The sequence below is a fragment of the Gekko japonicus genome, unplaced genomic scaffold (assembly GCF_001447785.1).
Source record: "Gekko japonicus isolate JY-2015 unplaced genomic scaffold, Gekko_japonicus_V1.1 scaffold50, whole genome shotgun sequence".
In the NCBI taxonomy this organism is placed as follows: Eukaryota; Metazoa; Chordata; class Lepidosauria; order Squamata; family Gekkonidae; genus Gekko; species Gekko japonicus.
Genome location: NW_015164666.1, coordinates 1,623,645 through 1,631,697, shown reverse-complemented (window position 1 = coordinate 1,631,697; position 8,053 = coordinate 1,623,645).

Genomic DNA, 8,053 nt, shown 5'->3' with positions numbered 1-8,053 from the left:
TGTTAACACTGCTGGCATAAGAATACAAGAATTCAGAGCAGTTCCTTGTGTTACAGTAGAATGAGAAATAGCCTACTTTACACTGGAATAAGTTCTTCCACCTCAAGAGCCTCCCTCTAGATTAAGGGGCTGTTTTGTTGGAGGAAGACCCACTTGAGTTTGAGGACAGCTGCTTACGCTGGCAAAAGGCTTCAAATTTTGTTTGGTGGAGACATTGTAGGATAGGTGTCATCTTATATGCAAATCAGTTTCATATGGTGTTTATGGATGCTAGCCTTCCTTTGAAAACATTGTATAAGTTCTACACCAAACTTTGACAGGGCTCTTTTCAGGTACAAAATCATCAGATCCATGAAGTGATACCTCAGTCAATGGAATATATACACAGACAAGAAATACAGGTGGGCAATTGAAAAGAGGAATAAAAAGCCCATGAAATGCAAGTGTTCTTGTGCCTGTTTACCATAACACTACAAACTATACATAGTAAGCCCAGTGATCATTATTCAGACTTATAACTCTTGAAAACAATGTGATATGTTAAACACTTTAACCCTTACAGTGGCTAAGAAAAGTGTGAACTTGGTTTAACCCCTTGGATATACTATCCAGCCTACTGATATACTTTAATTCAGCAGTTCCCCTTTGGAAAAATGATGTCTTTCAGGTCAACAATTGCCCAAGAGGAAAGCATAGCGCATCTGCTATTTGTGGTGGCCATCCTCATGAATGGCAACATGTACCCAGCCCCCTGTTCTGTGTATTTCTGGATCGAGTATTCAAATACAAGGCAGAGGTATATGTAGCATGGTCCCTTGACCAGCAAGTAATTAGTAGCATTGTCAGAGCTGGGAGCATACAGTATTTATTTTGTGTGGACGGTCCCATAAATGGCAGCATGTACACAGACCCCTGTTCCACCTAGTTCTGTATCTGGTACTCAAATACAAGACAGAGCTATATCGATTACATAGCATGGTCTGCATACATGGGAATACTTTCATTAGAGAGCTTCCTTATTCATGCCACTGGAGGGGCTAAATAGCAGATAGACCATCAATTTGTGTGTAAAGATATTATCTAATTTTAAAATGTTCAGTAAAGTTTTGCTTTAAAAGAAAATAAATATACAAGCAAGCAGAACTCCCTTCTCCACTTAAGTGAATTTAGAAGTTCTTTGTTATTAGGGAAACTCTGTCTAGGGCTGTGATCACACACACTAAATAATCCACTTTCAGTGTCCGACTGGATTTTACTGTGCGAACTGGCAAAATCCAGTTGGAACGTGCATTGAAAGTGGAATATTTAGTGTGCATGACTGCAGCCTAGGGTACCTTTTTGACTTTCCCCCCATATATTTTATATCTATATCTGTATCTATGTATACAGCTCCTCTGTATTTTCCTATATATTTAATCATCAAACTCAAACTCTGGCAATACTTTTGACAAAAGAGATGTTTGCTAATTCTTTTCCTTTTGCGCTATATATGCAAACCCTTTGTGACCTAGATTGCTTTTCAGATGTAAGTTTCGGAGCACCCATGTGACTTTGCAGCCTAATCATCCCCATACTGGGCTCTTTCCTGCTTTGCTCCAGTTTTTCACCAATCTGGCTTGATCTGATCTTTCTGGAAAGGTCCCAGCCGTATAGATGGGAAGGCTCATGTTTTTGAAGGTCCTGCCCACACTGGCGCCACTTTCCTTGCCTCACCCACCCCCCTTTTATGGCCACACACACACACCCTGCACCACCAGGGGGCTTTGTGAAAAGGCTTTCTAAAACTGGCAGTGGCGATCGGGCTACAGCATTATAATGTTATAACAATCTATTGCCACGACCTCCCAGTCCGTCTGACTTCCCAGCTTGCATTGAAGTCCCAGGCACTTTTTGGTGCAGAGGTCCCGACAAAGGGACACACAAAACTCCCACGCAGTGCTGATACTGCAAATGCCTCGACGGCGGCAGCAACAACAGAGAAACAGAGCATCTTGGCCATGCAGATGCAGCCCTAGAACGCTTTCTTTACTGTCCTTACCTTCGGAGAGGCTTTCAGTCCTGGAGATAAGGCCCTTCTGCTCCTCTGAGTATTCTAGCTTAATAATGAAGAATATCTCTCAGTGCCTCAAGTGAGGCAAACTATTTATAGTACCTGTGGAGCTGACCTGAACTTAGCCTTTTTTCCAGGATACAATCAGATCTTTGAACTATGGACTACACCTTCATAAAATATTGCATAAGCTATTGCATAAGCTGCTATTCGCAAACATCATTCCCACCACTGTGACAAAAATCACCTACTACACTGGAGCAAGCACTGAAGACTGGCTTATCTGTAAGCTTTACTTTCCAACCACCTTCCAAACTGACAGAGTAGGCTCTTCAGTGACCCCCATATATTTAAGATGGACTACATAGGATGATTTTCAAGCCTTCAAGGAAAACCATTTGAACAGGTGTTACATAAGAGTCACAGAAGGTTGAATACATGTTTTTAGAGCCCAATACAATGCGCAAGAACCATTTTATCCCTATTTTAACAGTTTTATTTTTATAGTAATAGCTTAATGTTTGGTATATTGCTTTGATGGATTTTGGAAAATAGAGTCAAAAACAGTGGTTGAGTAATAATATGGTGAAACGGAAGGCAAGCAAAGAATGTTTGTTTCCCCTAAAAGCAGATTTGGCTAGTGATTTCCTTTTTTTTTTTTTTAATTTGAGCCCCCGGAGGGGATTTTTTATTATTTTTATATCACTACAAAAACTACAACAGAAAAGGGGAAGGGGAAACTACATTTACGGGATAAAGAAAAGAACCCAGTACTAACTAAAATCCCAAGAGAGGAGATCCTCCAACTAGCTTAGTTACATCCAATCTTCCCATCATTTATAACATTATAAACCGAGTCAAACATTTATAGTACTTTTCTTTTAAAGCTTAAATTTTAACTGTCTAAAAACAGTACCCCCATTCATCCCGTTTCAAAGTTCTCAAAGGCACAAGTCAGAGTCCTTCAGCCTTTACTTCTCCTTTCCCCGTCTCTTCCGCAACTTATAAGGACTTTTTGGGGCTGCTGCCCCTTGCTCTGACAGAGAGTCCTCTCCGGAAGAACTCGAGTCCAGCTCGCCACTAGACTTGCTGTCCTCTTCTTTTTTCCCGTCCTCTGGCCTTCCCAGCTGAACCCTTAGGAATTCTTGAGATTTCAGAACAGAGTCAATCTTTTCTTTTTTGTCTTTAATCTTAAAAGTGACACCTTCTGGAAATAGCCATTTATATCCAATTGAGTTTGTTTGAAGAAAAAGCACGAGCTCTTTGTACTTCTTTTTCCGTTGTCTTACTTCAAATGGACTATCCTTTAGTGTTCTGATGGCATTTCCCCCCACTTTCAGGGGTATTCCAGTGACCACTTTCAGAATTGCATCCCTCACATGCCTCTTCGAGAATTTTACAACAATTTCCCCAGGCAGATTATTTTTCTTTATGTAGTCTGAATATGATCTGTAAACCACATCCATTTCGCTCAGCAATGATTCCGCCTTCATTTCTGTCACCGGGGCTAGTAATTCACTCATCACTTCTTTAAGATTCTCCCCCCTATTCTCTGGCATGCCCTGGAAGCGAAGAATCATGTTGGCCTTTTCCATTTGCACTTGCAGCAGTTGATCTTCCATGGAGGTTTGTTTCCTTTCCACTTTTTTGCACTTTTTTCTTCACCTTCTGGGTAGTTGCAGCCACTTCCTTTACCTTTTCAGTATCTTGCTTCATTATTTGCAGCATATCGTTTATCTGGGTTTGTTGTGCAGTAATACTTTGAGTCACTATAGACATCTGTTCCTTAAAGTTATTCAGCTGTTCCAGCAGAGGGTGCATATATTCCGCTATAGACTTTGCCACCTCACTGGTAACTTTCAGTTTCGGGCTCTCAGACCCTTTTGCTTTCAAAAGTTTTTCTCTGTCCTTCTTCCCCACCATCTTTATTGTTTGTTTACTTTTGCAAATTTTTCAAAAGTCTCTGAATGTGCACTTGACCGCTTAGATTCGCTTTGGTAAGTACTTCTAGGCAGTTTCCTTCGCGTTTTCTTCCACTCCCTCCCTCAACCACTCAAAAGTTCATGCGCATGGGAGGTGTCTCTCCCCAGCTTGCCTTTTTCCCGTTCGATGGGGTGGGGAGCTATCTTTTCCCCTTTAAAACGGTTCAAAACTGACTCACGTTCATAATTGGTCGTTCGACCTCGCTTTCAACTTTCATTTCTTCCGCTCGATCTCCTACGCTTGCCCTGGTCAGCGTCACTAAGTCCATTCGGTCTCACAGCACGGAGAACCGTCGGAACTAAGCGGCACCTCAATTCTCCGGCATTTCGCCATCAAAGAGGCTACCTGTTATAAGTTCCATGGCCAGGGTCCCTTCGCCGGGCCCCTGGGGGGGTAAGCGATCCTACGCAGATGGGGACCCAGGTTTTCTTGGCCTTAAGGCATTTTTGTTGCAGGTGTCAACATCCCATGATAGTCCCCTTCTGCAGCTTGTGTTTGACTACTGCTTCAGTCCCATGGGCCATTTTTTTTGGGGGAACCAACAATATCGTTTAAAAAACAGAAATGCAAAGGCAGCTGAGGACCCAGATGGGTGCACGTTTGCTGGTTTCTTGGATTGAGCTGTGTGGGTCATCGGTGGTCTTAGGGATGCAGACTGTGGATTGCACCCTGAGGCATGCCTCCCCGGCTGAATACCCTCTGTCATGTGTGTGTGCATTCTCAAGAGTAGATGTGGAGCCCTCCCACCTCCTGCTTTGTGGACCTGACAAGTCTGCAGAAGGATGTGTGGGGCCTGGACATGGGGGACCTCTCAATAAAGCTGATTGACCACCAATGCAGAGGATGTTGTGTTGTTTTATGGATCACCTGACAGGTGTGACTGGCCCCTTCCCTCGGCCCCCACCCCAATCAGTGCCATTAGAGGAGGATGGGTGGTGGCCTGGGGAAACAAATGTGTCAGTGCTCCATGAGCATTGGAAGCAGGCCTGTGTCCGGTTGTGGCCCAAGTCAGTCAATGGTGGACGTAACAATTCCCCCAGCCCTCAGTGGGAAGCAGCACGAGGGTGGTCCGGCACCCTCTCTGGGTGTCATCTTTCCTAGATGTACTGGTGCATGTGCTCCCTGTGCATGTGGCCCAGAGGTCCTGCCATGGGGACGTGGCCAGGTTTGGGCACCTCCTCCTCCCTGCTGGACCATAATCTTTCTGCCTCACAATCAACATGGACCAGTGGGAGTCACTGATGCAGAGCAATGTTGTGGAGCATGGCATGTACTGTGAGCACTTTAGCCATGGGTCTGGTGGTGCATTCCTTCACATCTCTAACACAGCAGGAGGTGTGCCCTGCCCTGGCCTCTGGCAGGGGAGGTCACCACGCCTCCCCAGATCTCTGCAGAGGGTATCCTGGGGACTACATGGGGCCGTGTTCTGCACTCGGCCCTTCCTGGTGCATGTGGCTAGATAGAGCTCCTCCCCAGCATTATTCACCGTGAGGGGCAGTGAGCTCCTCTGCCAGGGCAGGGCTTGCGACTCCAATTGAGCCCCATGTACAGGCTGGGGGGCAGTGAGGTGAGTGGTCCCTCTCCCGGGGGCAACCCCAAGCAGCACCCACTGCTGGGAGCATCGTTCAGAGGGCATGCTGCACAGACACCGGGCCTCTTACAAGCCACAGTTCTTCACAGCTGAGATTATCTGTCCCATGGACAGTGTGCTCCAATTAGTCCACCAGGCCCAGCTCCTCCCCCAGCCATGCCTCCAGCCTATGTTGGCAGCCCACATTGGGGTGTAATCACCACAGGTGCACCCATGAACATGCCTGACTGACCTTCTAACAAATTTCCCCCCTTGGCTATGGCGTACCTTGCCATTTAGGATATGGACTAGTGCCATGAAGGTTACACAGTAGTCATCTGCTGCAGTGCAGGCACAGCTCAGAATTGCTCTGATAAACATGTAGCTATATAAATTTGTGATTTATTTAAACTATCTTACTCAGTTTTCCATAAGCAATCATTGCAAATTCCCCAATGTTGTTTAACATCTATATGCACCCCCTTGCTCAGATTGCCCGGAGGTATGGGCTGTGGTGTCACCAGTACGCTGATGATACCCAGCTCTATCTGATGTTGGGCAGCCGCTCGGACTCCGACCCGGAAGATCTGATCCGGGCATTGCAAGCCGTGGCTGGTTGGCTTAGACTGAGCCGGCTGAAACTAAACCCATCAAAGATAGAAGTACTGTGCCTGAGTCGGGGAGGCCTGGGGATTGGGATCCCTCTCCCGACCTTCAACGGGGCACCACTATTATTATTATTATTATTATTATTATTATTATTATTATTTAATAAATTCAATTTATACCCTGCCCTCCCCGCAATGCGGGCTCAGGGCGGCTTACATAGGGGCAAACGCCAATATAAAACATAATTAAAACCATTTAAAACCACTGGTGCCAGCACCGGAGGTGAGGAGTTTGGGAGTGCTCCTGAACTCTTTCCTAACCATGGAGGCCCAGGTGGCAGCCACTGCTAAGTCGGCCTTTTACCACCTTTGGCTGGTCTGGCAGTTGGTTCCCTTCCTTGGCTGTGAGGACCTGGCTACAGTGATCCACGTGATGGTCAGCTTGAGATTAGACTACTGTAACGTTCTCTAAATGGGGCTGCCCTTGTCACAAATCCGGAAGCTGCAGTTAGTGCAGAATTCTGCGGCCAGGCTTTTGATGGGTCTCCCGAGATGGGAACACATCCAGCCTGTGCTGAAAGCACTTCACTGGCTGCCAATAGCATACCAAATTTGCTTCAAGGTGCTGGACTTACCTTTAAAGCCCTATATGGCCAGGGTCTGACATACCTGAGGGACTGCCTTTCCCCACACATACCCCAGAGAGCACTACGATTGGAGGCACAGCATAGTCTAGTGATTCCAGGCCCCAAGGGGGCCAGGCTCGCCACAACCAGGGCCAGGGCCTTTTTGGTGGTTGCTCCTACCTGGTGGAATGAGCTCCCGGAGGAGATCAGGGCCCTGCAGGACCTTGTACAATTTTGCAGGGCCTGCAAGACGAAGCTCTTCTGCCAGGCTTTTAACTAGGAGCCGCCCACCACTACCACCAGCTATTACTGTCAGTAACATCGGGGCAGTAGATGGCCCTGTATGGATATCGAGCCACAGCAATGTGGGAGACTGGATACCATTGAATCGGGATCTAGTGCTACTTCTACAGCATGCCATCTTTATTTGACTGAAGGATTGATATGTTTTGAGCACTTTAATTATAACATGGATTGTTTTATCTTGTTTTTATGTTTTATATGCCTGGGCACATGTTGCCCCTGAATGTGAACCGCCCTGAGCCCGCTCGCGGGGGAGGGCGGGATAGAAATGTAATAAATAAATAAAATTAATATTTACTATAAATGCTAAAATTAATATTCATTATTACTATATTTTGCTGTTATACCATCAAATCCCCCAAAATACATCTACTTATACAATCTCTCCCTTATATATAATTGAGTAAGACGCAGGGTCACACAGCGGAGAGGAAATGCACACCAACAGTGTTTGGAGGCTTGCGCTGTCCGTCAGAAGCTTCCCCAGCTTCCATTGGCTGTGTTGCCTACGTCCCACCTCAGAACGCTCCCCCCTCCCCCTGCCCAAGTAGCCAGGGCTGGAGGGAATCAGTGGAAGGTTGCCTGTGGCAGCTCATCACCGCTCGAAGCAGCTGGATTCCCCCCCTTTATCGCACACCTGTTTTCCCACCTCCCCCGCTACCCACCTACCCCCGGCTTCAGAGACCCTTCGGAGTCCTACAGGCTTCCGGGGACAGCAGGCGAGGGGCAGTGGCACTCAGACAACCCCTGCTGCCCTCTTTTTGCCGCTGCACCCCACCTTCGCCAGCTTTCGAGGGGGCAGGCCAGAGGTGGAGACGGTGAGCCAACCCCCGTTTTCGCCACTCCCCCCCACCTTCACCAGCTTCCGGGGCAGCAGGCGCGGGGTGGCGGCGGCACTCTGCCAACCCCCGCC